The following is a 20,737-nucleotide window of genomic DNA, read 5'->3' as shown; positions in this document are numbered from 1 at the left end:
GTATGTATGTATGTGTGTATGTGTGTGTTTATGTATAGAATGGAAAGAGAAATTATATATATATATATAAATCACGAAGGAAGCGATATGTCTGCCTTTTGAAGAAAGAATAAGAGTACTCTGAAAAATATGAACAGGAATAGAATTCCCGGGCCGGGCAGTAATTGTTGCAGAAGTCCTCATAAGAAACGATATTCCTGATGTTGTCGAATAGTCAGTAAGCATCTGTCTTTTTATCTTTTGATTCACAAGACGACTTCCTGTTTATGCTTTTAACCATTTATGTTTTGTTTTCACACAGTGCACTTGAAATTACTGACCAAGATGTATATAAGATCATGCTCTGATGATATAGCTGTATGATGTTTATGCCCGACAGATATTTATCCTTGTAAATTTGAAAGTGAATATTCCATACTTCACCGTCCACAAGATTAACAATGACGGGCTTGAGATGCATTTTGTTTTACAACTGATTTTTATATTTCCATGTGATGAATGTTCTTTACTTATCTATACGTATCTTACTTGAAGTATTATTTAGCAAGCTTTTGGATTTTTTGGTCTTGCATTATATATGAGAATAAAAGTATCAGAATTACAAGAAAAATTCTGAACATGACTTGGTTTATAGAACTGTTGTCTCCTCTCCTGGTTTCAGTAATTTTCATGTTATGTGCTTATCTAAATGGTATTATAAACGTTGAATGTAATTTTATATAGTTATATCGGCCTCTCACAGTTTGATGAAAGACAGGCTCTCACGATATTTTTTTCGCCATATACGTCAGTATCTGTACCAGTACATTTATTATCTGTTATGAGAGAGAGAGAGAGAGAGAGAGAGAGAGAGAGAGAGAGAGAGAGAGAGAGAGAGAGAGAGAGAGTGTGTGGAGGGGACGGTAATTCTGAGTACAAGCTCCCTTCAAACCTGTTTGCATTATTTTTCTTAGGGTCATCATGTGAAGAGCGAGTGGTATCAGTCCTTTTAAGTCACTGAATCTATACAGGATCTTTCCCACATGTTGGTCCATGAATTCAGTTTTCGAATCCTCTTATTATTCTGGACCCTTGTTCTACAATCTTCATGTTTGCTGCTTAGCAGTTTTTTTCCATAAAGAACTAATAATGGGATTTAACAGCATTACACATTTTGAGTTATCAATGATTTATCAATGTATATATTATATATATATATATATGTAGGTATATATACTTATACAATTATATATGTATATAAAATAAGTATACATATAAATATGCATCATATATATATATATATATATATATTCATATATATATATATGTATATCCATATATATATATATATATATATATATATATATATATATATATATATATATATATATATATAGAGAGAGAGAGAGAGAGAGAGAGAGAGAGAGAGAGATAATATATTGCTGAATATTTATTTGGGTGTGTATTTGCGTTTACATGCATTTGCCAGAATGCTATTCAGACTAATGATTTATGCTGTAAGATAACACAAACCAACTACTGTAAGACGATGTTTTGTTTGTGAATGTTATGACTGTAAAAAATATGTGAAATATATAACAACTGAATACGAAAAGGAAAGTAAGTTTAGCAGTAACAGAATTATGGACGTGAATACCCCATTGTTCAGCTACTTGCTGTTGCTTGATGGGTTTGTTGTTAAAACTGCAGAATAGTGAGTTCGGTTTTTAATCCAGTTTTTGTGTGGGGGGCTGAACTGAATTTCACATTCATGGCTTAGGACTTATTATCGATCAATTTCACCTCTTCGTTATCCGCATACGGACACTCCATACTGCGGCAGCTGGCTCTACATGCAAATGGAATTTTTGGCTTGATCCAAATTAATGTTTGCTCATTTTAAATAACAATAATAATTTAGTTGGGAATGATATTCACACAAACACAGGTTCACAAACACACGCTCACAGAAACACACTCTCAAACATACATAGACTGGCGTTATGTTTCTGGTAACATGAAATGTGCGAGTGAAGCTTGGTTATCTTCTGTATGACATGTAAATGAAGGAGCACAATTCAAGTTATATAGTATAGTATATATTATTTGCATTTGTTTTTTTATTTGTGGTCGTAACGTAAGGGTTGCACTTACTTTTGATTTCCTTAAACATCTGCATAGTACTGTTTTTCCTGATTGGTATGTATAATCTCTAAGAGAAGATACATATAAAATGTATTCTCGTCATTAATTACCCTTTCTTACAATTGTTGCAACATGTGTACAGTATATATATATATATATATATATATATATATATATATATATATATATATATATATATATATATTTATGTATATATATATACATACATAAAATGTATATATACATGGCTTTATGTGTTCATAATGCAAGCAGCTTTAGAGGAAAAAGAGCGAGAGTTGGCAAGCTATATGCTTTTTCCCTCCACCTCTTCCGCCTACTGGCTTGAATTCCTGTTACTCTTGATTTTATCTCCGTCCACTCTTTAATTTAGGTTCCGTTGGGTGCGTAGGTTGTCATGGAAAAAAGGTGTTCAGGATTTGAAAGCCCGTTTGGAGAGAGAGAGAGAGAGAGAGAGAGAGAGAGAGAGAGAGAGAGAGAGAGAGAGAGAGAGAGTTATTTACAAGAAATTGGTGTTGGTAATGTAAAGGTATATAGGGGGAAAGTAAATGATTGTAAGATAGGTAGATATATAGATAGATAGACAGACAGACAAAAATTTTGAAGTAATTCATTAAGAATTTTTGCTTAGAACTCAGAAGACTTTGCCAAAACAAGAGAAAAGGATGGTTTAGGAGAGAGAGAGAGAGAGAGAGAGAGAGAGAGAGAGAGAGAGAGAGAGAGAGAGAGAGAGAGCTTCATGTTTACCTGAAGTTTGATATGCCAAACAAAATAAATAAATGAGTAAAAAAAGGCTGTGCTGTTCCAAGTTGTTGAAATCCAAGTATGTCAGTCCCTTGAAAAATGATTTTGTTCTGTCGTCCAATGTCCCGACTGGAAAAGTCATGCTAAAAATTTATCATTGTCATTGGAACCGGTATAGTTTCGCATATTGGATTCTCATGCAAGAACGGGTTTTGCTTAGTCTTCCCCTTCGCCTGCTTATTAAAGTTGATCAGCGTAATGTAGCGGTTAATGATAAATTTACCATTGTTTTGCCTAGAGCCATTTATGGTTGATCAAGGATTTTTTTCGCTTACACCGTGACATTTTTTGTAGTAACAAATATTAAGCCACAAATTTCGTTTAATATCCAATTCACTATGCCTCGGGTATAACTTACACCCTTAATATCCAATTCACTATTCCTCGGATATCATTTACACCCGAGACAATTATAAGTGATAAGTGCTTCGTTATCAGTGGAAGTCGAACTAGCGCCTGATTGGGAAACAACGAAAATGACCACTGAGCTGATGACGAGGCACTTATCAATTGTTATTCCCCTGGGGGTTCCCGAGGTATAGTGAATTGGATATTAAACGAAATTTGTGGTTTAAATATTTGGGACTGTGGTTGGATAAAAACACCTTGTGTATTAGTGTAAATAAATATTGTTCTTTTAGTGGAGTAAGGAAGTTCTTATCGTAACGTTTAATGTATTTATGTAGTTTTGATTGTTTTATTTGTTGTTTTTTCATTGTAAAATGATTATAATTGTATTGTTAAAACTAACTAAAAGTTTAGTGTATTCAGTTTAATTTTTGTTTTTGTAGTTTTGTACTGTAGGTCGGTGTTGTTTTTACTTCTTTAATAGTTTGAAAATCTTTTAAAGTAATTAGATTGGTTTTGAAATTTCGGTCAGCTGATTCTTGTGCAGTGAGCTTTCGATATTTATGACCGGTTGATTCTATTTGTTGATCGTTCGAGAGATTCCAATTGTCAGCTGTTCGAGTGGATCCATTTGTCGACTTTTTCAGTTGAACCATACATTCATTTTCTTTCGTCCTTTCTTAACACCAAGGGGATAATATTATTTCTTATAGCTCTTGAAGCGCTGAAGTTATGCCTCGAAGTTTGGAGAATAGCTCTTACAAAAATTACCCAATTGCTTGTTGACAGCCTCAAGAATGAAACTGAAGAAATACCGATTTTTGTATTTCTTTATACATTTACTGATATTCATGCTTGCATGCCTACACATCATGCGAATTTGCTGTTAGATTAGTCAGGTGAGGGTATTTCATTTTCATTTATTATTTTGGAAGAATTCTAGAAGGCCTAGAATATATGAAGCCAACTTCAACAGGACAAACGGTCAATATTTGAGAAAAAGAGAACCCGTGTAAAATAATTTAACAAATGATTAATGATGAAGGTAATTCATGATACACATTCATACTTACATACAGACAAGTCAGACAACTTAACCATATGTTGCGTGCCTAGTGCGTTAAAGTAGCATCTCAGCCTCTTTAAAACTCATTAGTATCATCATCAGTATCGCTGCTGTGACGTAGCGTTAAAGTGCTATCATTCTTTTCATCCTAGTGTGCGTTTTGTTTCATTACACTTCGCCAGCGCTTGGTTGTCTTCCCCGGTTGTAGAACCAGCATAATCTGGTTTGCGTTTTCCAAATGTGAGCGCTTACGAATTTTGCTGTTTTCAGATAATTGGGAATCCATTTTTTTCTGTTTGCAGCATGTTAATGTTGAAGAAAATCATTTTAGTTTTCATCCTGGTGTGGCGCTACCAATTTGATTTGGGAAACGAATGTTGTGTCTAGGTAGGAAAGATTCCACGTGTCAAAATCTGTCATCTGGCTTATGATGCCGCTCTGAGGTTGAGTTGGGTGATGAATACGAAAATATTGCTTTTGGCACCAATGCATATTCACTCATTTTCACGATGGGTCAATTTTGAAGCATTAATTCTTACATATATTCATAATTGCTAGTAAACATTGTAGACGAAACTAGATTCGCTGAATGGTCAAATTTGGTAATAGTAAAAAGAGTAAAAGGAGAATAGGAAAAGTCGCACATTTGTTGTTGTAATCGAAGCCTCTCATCATATCAGAAAATAATATAAACTGACTGTTATACAATGGTATCGCCAGAAATCCAAATAAAACATCCCATTTCAAACTCTGTGTAGAAGCAAGAGTAGTATAAATTGAACTTTCTTTTTTTGACCACCTTTATTCGAATTGTTTCAACGTTGGTTTTTACTTTTTTTATAGACGTTCTTATTCTTTGTAGCACTCTCTCTCTCTCTCTCTCTCTCTCTCTCTCTCTCTCTATATATATATATATCCCTTTTAATTGCTCTTAGTGACATCTTGCATGTAATAATTGGCTGATAAATATCATCGAAGTTAAGTGAAAAGAAGCAAAAGAAGGAAACTTCCTCCATTTTTAGGTCATGAAGTGTTCCCCCCATTTTTTATGTCCTGTTTAAAAAAAAATAGAAAAAGAGTAGATCTTAAATTTCCTTCCCTTTAGTTCCATAGGTATGTTGGCAACACTGTATATGCTGTCCTTGATAAGCGTTATGGTTTTGTGTAATTTAAATTCAGCCAGTGTTTGAAGGTGAATAGCTATACCAAGGAAATGTTTGCCTTGAACCTACTGTCACACCTTTTTCTTCTACACAACTTCTCTCCTTGTGCAGTTTTTGCTTCTCGACTGAGCCTTTTACCATTTTGCACATTTTTTCGGGGAGATTTTGTGTTTGTGGGGCTTCTCTGAGGCCTGTAAAAGGAGATGACTTGACCCGGAGTTGCCAGCAATTTATTGTATTAAAAGATTTTGTTTTCGTATGTATGTTTGTGAGCAAAACACGTACCCACAAACTGTAGTCACCTGCATCGCCTCATTTGCATACCTAACTTCTGAGTCACAAGACCTCTTAACCTCCTCCTCCCCCCTCCTCCTCCTCCTCCTCCTGCAAACAAACACCTTTTCACCTCAAATAAGGTCATGTTTCCTTGAAATCCCTAGCTGATATGAAAGCATGAGAACTTCAAGTTTTTTCACCGAACTCTTCAGTACAGTTTGATGTTGGTGGACTATTAATAATTATTACAAGTTTCTTATCAGGCAAAGATTTGAGGTTGCTCGAAAATATCCCTTGAAAACATAAAGAGAAAAGCAGCAGCCAGACTTCGGAGTTGCTGTGTGCAAATAATCATTAAATATTTTAAAAATGAATTATGAAAGTGATTGTCTTGGAGCCACATCTGTGAAGAACAGTAGCTCCCCACATGTAAGGGCTCTTAATACCCTTGCCTTCCTCCATTTATTATCTCTCTCTCTCTCTCTCTCTCTCTCTCTCTCTCTCTCTCTCTCCAATGGAGGTCGCTTCAATCCTTCCCCCCCCCCCTCTCTCTCGGCCTCTGCAGATACTAAATAATGCTATTAATCACGGCTGTCCTATCAGACCGACCGTTTGTCGCTTCATTGCAAGGGTACCCAATGGTCTCAGTTGCGTAGATTATATTGCAGGTTTTCATACCTTATACATTAAAGATAGTGACGCGTGATACGACATAGTTTATTCCGTTGTAACTATATACTTATTATTAAGCTTTCTGTGTATATATATATATATATATATATATAGAGTATATATATATATATATATAATATATATATATATAGTGTGTGTGTGTATAGTTTATATATGTATTTGTGTCTGTATATATATATGTATGTATGTATGTATATATATATACACATATAAATTATTATATATATATATAGCATATATATATATATATATATATATATATATATATATATATATATATATATATATATATATATATATATATATATATATATATATATATATATATATATATATATATACTGTGCTGTTACTAATACATTTGAATCCCTAGATGGCTATATTGCTTTTAGTCACCAGAAATAGGGCAATCATGGAAGATAGAATTATACAGATTCGTAATTCATTAAAAATAAACATTGGTTGGCCCAGTTGATGCCCTTCCCCCAGCGGAAAGCATACAGAAAATTGACGCAGTTACTGTGTTAGACAACGTGGTTACTTTTATTTAGATATATCCGCACAGTTCAAATTGATTTTGGTCACAGTATCCGCAGACCTTCAGCGCTTGGCGCTGGTATCCCTTTACAGATTTTTATAAATACGTTTTAAGAAAATGTTCCTTTTATGTTTTATTTGTCTTTTTATTTTAAGTAATTAAGATGGATTTCCTTGGATAAATTTTCCATGCAAGGGGCGCTCTCTCTTCCTCTTTGCCTTCGAATTTGTTGTTTGGACTTTGTCAATGGCCTTATTCATCTTTGATTATGAAATGATAACAGTGATACGCAGCGTGCACCCGTATTAGTATTTCCTGTGTGCAACAGTAATAGTCCATGGATAATGAACCCCGTATTTACATTTCCCGTCGTCCAGCCCAGGTGTCCTAAATTTGGAAGTGTTTAACATCCTCGGGTTAGAACTTGCCATCTCGACACTTGTACTACCGTCATTTTTTCTGTATTGATATTGGCAAGAATTGTTCATAAATAAAGCTGTACAGAAAGATTCTTTAAAACAAATGCATGCGGTTTCATTAGTCCAACTTATTGTTAGTACCGAGTGGACGGCTTCCGTCTAGCTCATAACTAAAGAGGATTATACCATTATACCCTCTATCTCGCTTTTATGGGTATCAGGAATAGTGGAATTGTTGAGCGAGTTCCGCAGCAGTTACAGAGTGACTTCTGTCTGTTGTCATTTTTATAATTTTCATTGTTTGAATTAATTATGGTTATCAGAATAGTTGCTTTAAATACTGCGCAAAAATGTAGTAATATAAGTTCATCTATCTATCTGTCTCTATATCTATCTGTGTATCTGTGTATCTGTGTATCTATCTATCTATCTATCTATCTGTATATATATACACACAATTTTTTATCTATTTCCTTAAGTTCGGGATTCGTATAATTATGTAGGGTTCCTTTTCCTACCTTATTGGTGAGAAAGGTATTTACTAGGAAATCGCAAGTATGATATTTTTCTTAAATAAAAATAAAGTATTCAGTTTTTTTTTTTTTCTTATAGACTGACATCAGGTGAAATGGGCGAAGAATTCAGCCTCGGAGCAGCTTCTCCCATTTCTGTCCTCTTGCGAAACCAGTATGTACTAGATCTCTCTTCCCAGGTGTTTTAAGGATGGATCTAAACGATCGACTTTTCTTGACGCTTGACGCTACATTTGCGGGTCAATAACATTTTGCTTCAGTGTTGTGTTAGAAACCTTCAGTTTTTACGGGCCTAGACGATCAAATAGTTGGCGCAGTGCTAAGAGTTGTGCAAAAATTTTGATCGCGTGGAATAAGCTGTAGCGTTTGATTTCTTGGTTAATTTGGTTATTATTTAATGGGCGATAGATGGCGTGTTTTGAACCCTACCAATTCCTTCTGATTTGTTTGTCGTGTTTATTTATTCACTTATGAGTCTGGGAAAGAAGTTGATTCTGAGTCCGGCGAAAGAGATAAAATCGATAAAAAATAAAGTTTTTGGATTCCGGGAAGACAGGATTTGAGAAAATTGCTCCTTATTTCCGTTAATGACAAATAATTTTTTTCAGAGACCAGTATTCTTTGTTTATATTTTGTGTTTTGCTTTTTCGTCGGTGGGGTATTATGTCCTGTGTTGCTTCAGATATTCGTCTTACATTTCTACCTCTATATTATCATCTTTCTTGCCATTTTTTCGGGTACTGGGCGCGGGGCCAGTCTTTCACTTGGGTACCCTCCTTTTTGGCAAAGTTATCGAGATATATATCTTCTGCCAAGTCCCTATTCGACTTTTCTTCCAGCTGTCTACTTTTATTCCTTATGTTCTTTGTCTCGTTCCTCGTAATTTTTTAAATACCTCCTATTTTAAATATGGTGTCTGTTATTTGCCTCTTGCTCTCTACATTTTGGTCTGATTCAGAAGGTGTTCTATGTTGTCGTTTCATTATATTCAAGTGTTTGTGGCGCTGGCTCTCAATTAGAGAATGGACTGTCAATGAGCATGGCCTTATCCCCCCCCGTTCTTGTGATATCTCCTTACTCGAGTATATTATCTCTTTCAAGTCGAGCCAGTAATCATCGCTATCTTCCCAGAGTATACAGTAACTAGAAGCGTTTATGTACCTCCTTGTATTAGGGTGGAAAATGGCGGACGGTCTCCTTGGCATGTTTGGCCAGTACATAACAACCCTTGAATACTAATAGGGAAAGGGATTTTGGGCATTAACATGAGAAGGCTGTAGGTTTGAGACCCTTACTCTATGTGGCGTTCGTGTAAAGGGAGGCGTGGACTTAGGCCTCTTATCCTTTACTTACTGTTAGGGATCTTGATACCGTGCTTTGCAAACGTATAAATATCTTCGAGTGAATAGAGCTGAGAAGTAAAGTACAGTAGCTAAAGCTGAATAGTGTTGATGAATAAAGTAACTTCGATTGGGTAGGACGGTTGAATGTGGACAGTGCTGATAAATAAAGTAGTTATGCTTCATAAATAGTGTGGAATAAAGTAATATCTTGCAAGTAGATAATCGTGCGATTTGAAGTATCCTTGGTTAGGTGATGCTGGGGAGTAGCATAACCGATTAAATATTTCTGTAGAATACAGTACCTTCCACTGGGTGTACTGACATAACTAATGAATATAGTGAGTTGGACAGCACTGAAAAATAAAGTAGTTTTTAGTTGTTAATGCTGAGGTATAAATTAACTTTGATTTTATATTATTCAGGAATGAATTAACTTCAGTCAGATAATTGTGAAGTTGTGCCTTCGGCTGAATAATACCTTAGTATGATTCGGCCAGTCACTTATTTCTAACAGCATACACGAACCTTTTGGTGGCACTTGAGGCTTTCACTCCGTTCACTGGGGCAATTCTGCAAGGGTTGTAGTAGAATGTTGATCTATGTCTGTTCTGTATTCGTTAGGTATATCTATTAATATGTCTGTCTAGTTGAAGGTTATATATTCAAATAAAATTGCATACTGCCACTGCTGTTAATCTGTCTAGAAGGAGGCCTGGGTTCACTAAATGGTTAGTGACTTTTACCCCTAATTGATCCAAAACTCTCAGTCGTGAAGATAGAGGGTGAAGTCTACAAAAGAATTCTCTCTCTCTCTCTCTCTCTCTCTCTCTCTCTCTCTCTCTCTCTCTCTCTCTCTCTCTCTCTCTCAAAAAGGGGTTAAATGTGATCAATGGCCATTTAGAAATAACTGAATACAAATCATGGGCGAGCGAAGATAGAGAGAAGTGCAAAGGAACTGGGAAAGACAGTGCAATAGCCCGCGCTTGAAATTTATTGGCAGGCACTTTAAGCAGGGGGAACTTTGGCCTTATGGAGAAGTGAACGCAAAAGAATTTTGACGAAAACTCGCCAGAAGTCCTGACCGTTGTTAGCTTTTGACTGGAAAATATTATATATATATTATGTATATATATATATGATAATACAGTAACTTGATTTTTGTTTATCAGTTAAACCACAGGTAAAGCAAGAACATACTGGGTTTAGGTCCCGACTGGTTTCTACATTATTTCTAAAGCTATTGTCAATGACTTCGAAATAAAGTCGAAACTGGTCAGGACCTAAACCCAATATGTTATTTCTTCACCCGTGGTGTAACATATATACAGTGTATATATATATATATATATATATATATATATATATTATATATATATATATATATATATATATATATATATATATATATACACACACACATATATATATGTATATATAACTTATTTAAAGATGTTACAACCAAAACAACTTAGTGTCTAGTTCCAAAGGAGATTTTCCTCATTTTTAAGTTCTCCACAAATAACAAAGAATGGCACAAACTGCACCAGGCATTTCCATTACCATATGCTGTCCAGTTTCAGGAAGGCTATTTGAAGATAATATAGTGAATTGAGTTCCATCTAATCCATTGCTTTCATGAATAGTCAAAACACCGAGGGGAGGGAAGAGGGACGTGGCAGGATATACCTTTTGATACATCAGGGATTTACGGTAAATAGCCCCTTTGGGTCTTAGCCTGACCTAGTTAGGCCTTTGAAATGAAATGGCGAGGCGCAGACGTGCATTTATCTTGCCATCTGACCATCCTCATGCGCCCACACACACAGTTCGGATGTCTGTCATATAATTTATTTGATTGTCTAATGGTCAGGAGTATAAGAGAGCTCTGAAAAACAAGTTTTTCTCAAATAAACTAAAAAAAATTAAATAACAAATCTTTTCTAAGTCGTAGATACAGCCGTACCGAAGCTTGAGTCCTTTTTAATAGACAATGCCTTGTCATATATTAAATGTGAATACAAGCATAAAAGCTGTAGAAAACTATGCTTTATATAATATTAGATTTATATTCGTGGTTCCACATTATCTGTGGCGCTTCAGATATATCTATCTTTCGTACTGTACAGCCGTCTCTATCATATCCACCAATTTATCTACACCACTCTCCCTGTGCATTATCTTAATCCTAATTTCCCTTGGTCTCTCACGTCCTCTTTACCTGCGCCTCATTCATATTTAGCTTGTTAGTCTAATAAGTATATTAAATTATGTAAAATATATATATATATATACACACACATATATAGTTTATACACGCGCGCGCGCACACACACACACACACACACACACACACACACACACATATATATATATATATATATATATATATATATATATATATATATATATATATATATATATATATATATGCATACATACTTAGACTGCGTGTGCTATAATTAGGTACGCCATTGAATATATTATACAAAATAGATGATATTCATTTTAAAACCCAAAATATGTTCGATATAGAAAATTGAAAATTGACTCCGTATGATCGCCTTTTCCAATAGGAATTTATTCTAATTGGACAATAAAAGGAAGGTATTGAAAGATATTATCGTGGAATGTTCTGGAATGTCCCTAGGCAATGCATGCTAAGTAGATGCAGAAGCGTCTGGGATCCTTAAATATTCATGGCATTAACTTTCAAGAAGGTAATACTCTTATAGTTTTCGCTTCTGCTGTTGTAGCATTTTTGGTATTAAAATTATAATGATAATTGTAGTAGGGGAAATGGTGGTAGCAGTGTTAATAATAATGATAATAATAATTATAAGTAAAATAAATGAAATCTTATCAGGGTTACTTGTAATTCAGTTAACAGAAGATGAAGTTGAAGTTAATTAACAATTGAAAATACACGTGGGAGTTTTCGAGAGTTTTACTGAACTCTTGTCATAGTTTTTCTCCTGCTTATAGTATAAACACTTCTCTAATATTTGCAGTGTTATTTGTGTTCTCATTTCTTTCCAAATATGCAACGAGTTATTGAAATATGATCATCGGCGAAAGAAGTCGCCTTTGCGCTGGTCTGGTCGTAATTGTATAAAGCGAAGTAATTGGAATTCCAGCTGAGCATTTTTGCAACGTTCAGTCTCATGTTACAAGTTTAAACTGACATTTTGGTCATTTTCTTAGCTTAGGTTATATGCTTATAAAAGCATTCCAATAACAATTTTCAGTGTAATTCGAGAGCAAAGGCTGCCATTACCGAACGCCTTTTCGTGAAAGTATTTTTCTTTGTGTAAGTTTTCTTTTGAAAAGACATCTATGATTGATGATTTTGAATTGAGATTCGGGGGCAGTGACTGATATTCCATCTTAGCGTTCTTTAAGGGCATCGTTTGCAGGTCCTATAAACTTAGAAGAAAATATTATTGCCATTACAATTTTGTAACGGTGTTCGTCAGCGTTTATTGATATTGTTACTGAATGTCCTTATAAACTTTTTTTTTTTTTAGTACAAGATTTATACTTACACTTGAAAAACTATAATTATATCCACAGTTTTACATCGAGATTCATGAGCAGTAATTTAAATTAATACGAATCATTAAAGAAGAAATTGTGAGAAAGTCGTCGCCTATCAGTCGGCACGGAATCATTTGTTGGTTAGCATTGTAAGGTGAATTTGATATAAGAACAGTAATAGTTTGAATCAGAATAGAAACATTAATTTAAGCACTGAAATTTTGTTGCATTGACTAAATGGGTAATCAAATAATAATTGAAATATTATTTATTTGGAATTGTGTTATTTTAATTAATTATTTAAAATTGTTCGCATTGACTGAATAAGTAATCGAAATGAATGACTGAATTATCTATGTGCAATTAGTGAACGGGAGAGTTAGTAACTGAAGAAATGTGATGAGCAGTAATGAAGGCTAACTTGAACTGAAGTAATATGCTGAACAAACTACAGAAACGTAGGTGTTAGAATAATTGTCAGTATATTAAACTATTTCTGAGGTGGATGATAGTTTGCAATGGTAAGGAGGAAACAGGTTGATTAACGAATACGAATGTTTGTGAATGTAGAGGAATAATATTGAGGTGAGAAAAATATTAGTGAATTTAGGAAATTATTAGGATTCGAAAATGGTGACGGCTTAATGTGATGAATTTAATAAAATAAAATACACATAGGGAAGGCATTAGGGAATTGACGGAATTAGTAGGGACTTGAGATAATAATTGTGCGCTGACTTTAAGTGATGCACTAGGAGTGTTAGCTGGTCGATTTTGTATTTGGAATGACATATAAAACAGTAAGATTGTTGATATATCATGTCACATGTGGGTTCAGTATAATAAACAGACAAAATCAGATAGAATGACAGTAGTTTGATTTTAAAGGCGACATTGGGATAACAGATATACCATCAAATCATCTTAGTGGAAATAGGTCAGATTAGTTAAAAAAGAAAAAAGATAAATTGATAGATAAAATTAAGGAAATAAATATGAAAACGAGAAAAAAGATAAATTGATAGATAAAATAAAGAAATAAATAACTAATAACGAGAAGCTATATTGATCGTATCCTTACAGAAACATTTACTTAAAATATAGTTACACTTACCATGAGTATCTGCTTTTAAGAGGGAAACCGGTAAATCCTTTAGTGGGTTTCTGACGCGAGAGAGCAGAGCTTCCTTCGTCCGCCATGAAAATATTGCCACGTTGACGATAATTCTGTCATGGGATGTTACCTAATTTGAAGCCTTGCTCTTCCGCCCAGCACCTTGAATGGAAGTGATTTATGCTGTATGATGTTCGTTGAGTGACAGAAGCAATAATTTTGTTCTAGCTTTTAGAAAAAAACGTGGATGAAGATTATTCAAGGTGTTGTCTTGACTTATTTTTTCATTTTATTTATTTGTCATTATTATTAAGCTGATTGATGCTTAACTTAGATTTATTTTAAAAGTTCAGTCCGTTTCAGGTCAGTTCCTTGTGTTATTTTTTCTCAAAATACAAGCTTTAATATACTTTTAAATATATTACTTTGATTTGTGCTTTGCTTTGTATAATCCATTTTTGGGGCATTTCGGTCCCAATTTATGTGGACATTGTTACTTATTTTTGTTACACAATGCATTTATTTACTTATTATTATTACATCATTCTTATTGACGAATTGGTTGTCTTGTTTTCGTTGTTACTCTCTTGTTACATGCAGTGAAACTAGTAGTCATTCGTTTTTATATTAAAAAGATCATTTTTCTTTTATAATATAGGATGCTGATAGGTTTGTTGCACTTGCTTGCGCTTGTTTACACGAAATTCATCTCAGTTCTCATGTCTGTAAAATATTATTTCCAAGTTATTAATCTTTGATCCTTACATGTTTTTCATTCTTTAATCACGTAAATACAAAGTAAAAGGGAAAGTTTGTTTTGTTTTTATTAGAAAGGAAGTATACAATTGCTTCTGACGCTTGATGAGATTTCGTTCAGCGAGCGTTTATGATGTTGATATATCATAGTTGCTGTAGATAGGGTTTTCTAATATATCGTATTCTCATAGTTAGATGATACCGAGTTTTGCTCACATATTTATTGTAGATAACGATTATTAAAGTAACTACCCCTTTCTCTCTGTTCGAATTTCTGCTCCGCGATACTGAAGCTTTGTGATTTTGTGATGTTTTTGTAAGTATCTCTGATATTGTATTTCGATAAAAGATGCAATCGTCTCGGAAAGGCACAGGAAAAATACACATACAAGACTGGAAATATTATCATTTGCAAATATTTTCATTCGAGTTTAATTTTCTTCCAGTACATAATAATTCGTTGGGATATAAGCTGTTATTACGGTTTGAGGCGCTGATTGCAGCTACCCCTTAAACAAAAAAAGCATAACCTCGTATCTAACTACAATAAAAAACGCGAACTGTGGCTCCCAAGTCATTCATCTTGAGTGGCAGGCGATCACTCCTTTTAAAATGTTTTCCTTTGATGCAGAGGAGCCTTGCAAGGTAAGAGCGTTTCACTGCGCGATCAGAAAACAAGTCAGGTCGTGAGTCACTTTCAGGATATCAGAGTGGTTTTAGGCAAGCAAACCTGCCTGTTGATTGTATACCCTTACGCATGTAGATATCAACGTCCGTGTTACACACACACACACACACACACAGAAGAAGTTGAGAAAGGGAAGTTATCTTTTTCCTCATCTAATGTACTGTTGAAAGTTCATTTTTGTGTATTAAACGTGCGGGCACAGACGTTTTAGAAATATACCTAGTTTGAACTTATACGGAACCGAATCTGATTACATCTGTTTCGCTCTAATGGATTATTCCGTAAAGGAATGATATGTTGGGGTAAAAGTTTGTTCTTGATGAATCTCAACTGTTCCTGTTAAGTATTTGGGATATCATTTGTTGTTTTGTCTTATATTCTTATATCAACTGTGGTAAAATTAATTTTAATAATTCTGATTTATAAGTTTGGTTGCGATATACTGTTGTTTAGAAATTTAATAATCAGTTATTTGGAAAATGATTGAAAAGAAATACTTTCATTAATTAATATTGAAAACTTTGTCCAGACAAAAGATAGTGATTGTGAACTTGCAATACAGCAGACTCTCCATTGAGAGTTGCAAATCAGCTTCATATTGAATATTTATGATTATTTATTTTTTTTTAACGTTTTTTCTTCTTTCAACAGGTAAGAAGCCGCTTTTCTTCTGCAGAGTATATGCGGGCCGAAAAGGTAAGCGTTACATTACCCGAAAAAGGGCTGTTTTCCTTTTTACCTTTTAACGACTTCTCGTAAAAATATCCCTTTTAAACATGGCTGATATTTGGTTGTTTGATCGTCGTTTGTTTTGGGTGGGTGGTGGGTAGTGTCAGCATGCACAGGTCAGCGTTATTCATGGCCATTTATCTTGTGGGATGTGGTCATGCGTCTCATAGACTATAAGGTTTACTAGACTGGCCGTCTTTCCTTTTCTCCTTTTTCTTGCATCCTTTATGAGACTACTTCTTCTTCCTCCTCCTCCTCATCTTCTTCGAGGATAGCTGCATTTTTATGAGGCACTTGGGCATTATTTATTGGGCCTGTCTCCATAAAAGTGGTCTTGTGATGCGCTCTGACACGTTAATACGCTACGCCTCTGAACGCCTTGTATACACCAAGGTTTTCAACTCAAAATTTTTGTTAGAAGAACATGCACTATTTAGTATTTTATTTAAGCTGTGTTTATCATTTCGAGTCATTCAGGTTTTCCCGTAGTTTAAAGGGGGAACTGCTTTAATATTTTTTTTAATATTACACACTGAGCTTTGTTATAGGCCTGATAATTTCATGGAAAGGACTGGTTTGATTTCTTGGGTATTTTTTTTATAAAAGTCGGGTCTTAAAATATTATAATTTGACCTATTGATTGGAAATGAAATTAAGGAAAAACAAATAAAAATGCTGACAGCTTTTTTCACCCGATCAAATCAAGGTCCCGTCAAGGTCCCGGAGTTGGTGAGGGCATACCGTCGAGTAAGAGGAGGTAAGGTTTCTTACGTAGAAACCCTATAAGTCAATTCAAGGATTTTGTGCCTTTCAATTACGAGTCATGAGGAAAGCGACGTCGAAGGATTCTGAACATTATTTACTAGTTAATAAGTGAAATTTTATTTCCTTGATGTATTCGAATTTCTGTCTCTTTAAGCGGCATTGTCACTCGTTCAAGGTCAAGCCGCAGTTTTTTTTTTCCATCTTCATTATCTTGTTTGCGTGAAGCTCGGCGCCGGTGACCATAGTTGCTGCGATGCCCGGTAATAGGAAATTAATTCCATGAAACCATATGTAGATGAGAGCATTTGTTACTGTCCCGTCAGTACTGCATTAGAAAGGTCTGTTGTTGATTTGCCTTAGCAGTTTCTCATAAGTCGAGTTTTCAGTTTGTTTTAGTTCAAATTGTTTTTAGGCCCCCGGAAAACAAACAAGCAAACAAACTCCGTCGTCTGTGGCCATAGTGGTTGCGACTTCAGTTTTCCCGAAAATTTTATTACCATTCAATGTCGTGCAAAAAGTTTTAGGCTTTATATAGCTTGAAATAAGATTATATTCCCCATAAGCAATTTCACTTAATTTTTTGCTGTTGTTGTTTGACTAAGCTGGTCATGTGCCACTCCGAGTTCTAGGTTTTTTTTAGCAGCCTGTTTCACATAAGGATATCTTTTCTTATATCACAGACCCTCCCACGTCCCAATCCGTCGTCATCATGGGCGGGCTGTGAGATCAGCTAATTGCGTCTGACACTCGTTTCGGGTCCCTGAGGAACGCTTCGGGTAACTTGGTGTGATTAATAATGCCTCATATTTGTCTTTTATGGCCCGTATTTTGCATTATTGTTATTTTGTTTAATGATACTTTGTAAGGAAATGCCAGTTGGGGCAGATTGTGGTAAAAGAATCTTAAAAGTAGATAACGACTTATTGTGGTGACTGATGATATGAAAATTACTTAAAAGCCTTCCTGTTTGTTTCGTAATTTTCTTTTGTATTCTACGAAGACCATGTTTAAGTAACTGATATCCCAGCTCGCTTAAACCTTGCTCTGGGCCCCATTCTGCACAAGATGCTCGAAGGAGGTTTAAAAGAGGAACTAAAAATTGTCAGTAATCCGAGTTAATGTCCTTGGCTTCACCTGGTTTTATCCGAGTATTCGAGGTAATCCAAGACAGCTGTTACTCGCCTGAAGATATAATCTAGATATATTGACCTTTGTTTGCACTAAAAAGGTTATAGACCCCTTTAAGTTTAGTTGTTTGCAAAACTCAGGACAAAACTGAGAATTTTGTAATATTTTGTTCCATTGTATGAAGTTTTCTTGGAAATGCATTAGAATAAAGGCGAAAGATCTTGCACGCCGTTGCTCCACTTTCCTCGCTCTGTAACACCAATACATACATGCATACATACATACATACAAACATACATACATATTACACATATATGTATATATGTATAATTTTATATATATGTATGTATGTATGTATGTATGTATATATATATATATATATATATATATATATATATATATATATATATATATATATATATATATATATATATATTGGTGTTAGAGAGCGGCAGTTGTCTTAGTCTACTAATGAATGATTTACTTAATTTGCACTATCGATCTCTTTTGATGGAAGCAGCCCGCTAACAGGTCGAATTTTTGCTACACGCTTATGCTGCCTGCAGCACCTAAGCGAAATCGATTTTGTCATCAGCGAGAGAGTCCGACATCGATTTGTTTTGTAGTTGATCTTTAAGTAAGTAGGAGGGTGGGGAGGATCCGAAGCGATGGGCGTTGTGAAGGCTGCGCCGGGCGTAGGGAACGTAGGAGGATACGATATGGGTGGCTCGATCAAGGCCACTGTGGTGCAACCCGTCAGGTTAGGTCATAAAGTACTGGGGAAGAAGGGGAAGGGACCCTGGGAGGAAGAAAGGGTATGGCCAGCATTTCGGCTTTAATAAAAAGAGATGAAGGGGAGTGTGCTGTACTGCCATGGAAGTGTCTCTCTCTCTCTCTCTCTCTCTCTCTCTCTCTCTCTCTCTCTCTCTCTTGTAGAAAATTTGTCTCTTTCTGCGATTTTAATGTTTATTAATTCAAGCTTCAAAAGGATTTCTTGGTGTTTATGCGCTTCCCATGCAATTACATATGCGTGAACATACTTTGGTACCCGTACTTACAAAACAGGTACGTCGGCTTGCTTGTACAGACTTGTAAGGATTTTTCTTTTATTGAGATTTGATTTGATTTCGTTTTGATTAATGCTGGTATGAATAGCCACCTGAGAGAGAGAGAGAGAGAGAGAGAGAGAGAGAGAGAACAGAAACCTTAGTGATTCATTTCTTGGAAGTTTAAGTGTACAGGAAATGCCTAAGATTAGGCCATTGGTCACAAAGTTCCTCCCATAATTTTTTTTTCTGTTTTTGTTTAATTTTCCGGGTTAATTGTTTATTTGCTATACTTCTCTTGGGAGAATACCTGAGAATTTATTATTATTAAGACTCATAAGCTTATTAAGAAAAACATTTTGGTATTTGTAATGGCTCGGCTGCTCAGCAGTTCCAAGTGCATGACAGTCTTAGATAAGGTTATCGACCATCGAAGGAGGATGACTCACCCGTGCATCCAGCTGGCCAGTTCAAAAGAAGGCGTTGTCTCCCTTAACCGAAGAAGGCCTTATGGAATTAAATCATTCCCGCCGAAGTGACTAGTTCCATCCATATAAGGACCATCCTTGCCGAAGTGCATTCCCTGGAAGGGAAACCACGTTGGGGAGTCGCCAGTGGCATTATTTTTTTCATGCATTACAAGAGCAAGAGCCATGCGATACATGGGATTTTTTGCTCTCTCTCTCTCTCTCTCTCTCTCTCTCTCTCTCTCTCTCTCTCTCTCTCTCTCTCTCTCTCTCTTGGAATTGCGTTTTAGTGTGAAAAATAAGAGTCATTTTGTTAAAGGCAGTGAAATTAGAGACAAAAAGAAGTCCTTGAAGATATGGCGTTTGTTGCATTGCTCTCTCTCTCTCTCTCTCTCTCTCTCTCTCTCTCTCTCTCTCTCTCTCTCTCTCTCTCAGGCTGCTGCACCTAATAAGGCCGTGTTGCATGAGGGTGCACGACGATTCATTTGTTGACATCTTGCTGGAATAGCGAGGGGAATTTGAAAGAGGAGAGATGAAAGGACTTGAAGTTTGTAAAAGGGAGAGAAAATAAAATGACACCAAGGCTGTGAATGGGAGAGAGAATAAAGGGATTCCATTTCTGTGCAAGCGATAGAAAATAATATAACACCAGGACTTCTTGCCCTTAAAATAGTGATATTATACAGAGAATTCAGATATATAAAAATCAGGTAGAATAAAAGGACTTCGTTCTGTAAAATGGCCATTGAATAAACAAAATCTTGTTTGTTAGCAGGGAATAGAACAAAATGTATTCAGTTTTGTATATGGGAGACAGAATAAGAGGAATCCAGAACTTGAATAGAGGGTATAGAATGAAAAGATTTTGGGTTTGTAAAAGGTGAGATGTGAGCAGTATACCATGGCCTGTAAAAAGGGGATGAATAAAAAGTACTTTAGACCTGTAAATGGCAGAAGGTATTAGAGTGAGCAGAAAAATTTCAGTTTTGCAGAAGGAGAGGAAAATGAGAAGAGTAATGGTCTGTAAAAGGGAGAGAGAATAATTGACTTCAGTTCTTTTAAAAGTAAGCCAGTCTGTGAAAGGAACGGTGATCTGAAAAGAGAGACTGGTACAAGAGAGGAAAGGACTGCAGGTCTGTAAAAAGAGACAGAGTGAAAGGATTCCATGCATGTTAAATGATGAGA

At 35.3% G+C, this 20,737-nt stretch overlaps 1 protein-coding gene across 7 annotated transcripts in view; it reads left to right on the top strand.

Moving 5' to 3' along the window:
- LOC136834324 (adenomatous polyposis coli protein-like) overlaps positions 1 to 20,737 on the top strand; it is a 631,708-nt gene that overhangs the window by 135,853 nt on the left and 475,118 nt on the right. Inside the window, exon 1 of one of the 7 annotated variants that reach the window (XM_067096817.1) lies at positions 16,074 to 16,113. The exons of the other annotated variants lie outside the window; for them this stretch is intronic. The gene's annotated coding sequence lies outside the window, so the exon portion shown is untranslated. Of the gene's footprint in view, positions 1 to 16,073; positions 16,114 to 20,737 lie in introns of those variants that run through there. 7 annotated transcript variants of the gene reach the window in all.

This window comes from Macrobrachium rosenbergii, chromosome 53, assembly GCF_040412425.1.
Source record: "Macrobrachium rosenbergii isolate ZJJX-2024 chromosome 53, ASM4041242v1, whole genome shotgun sequence".
NCBI lineage: Eukaryota > Metazoa > Arthropoda > Malacostraca > Decapoda > Palaemonidae > Macrobrachium > Macrobrachium rosenbergii.
This window is presented reverse-complemented; position numbering and strand designations above follow the sequence as displayed.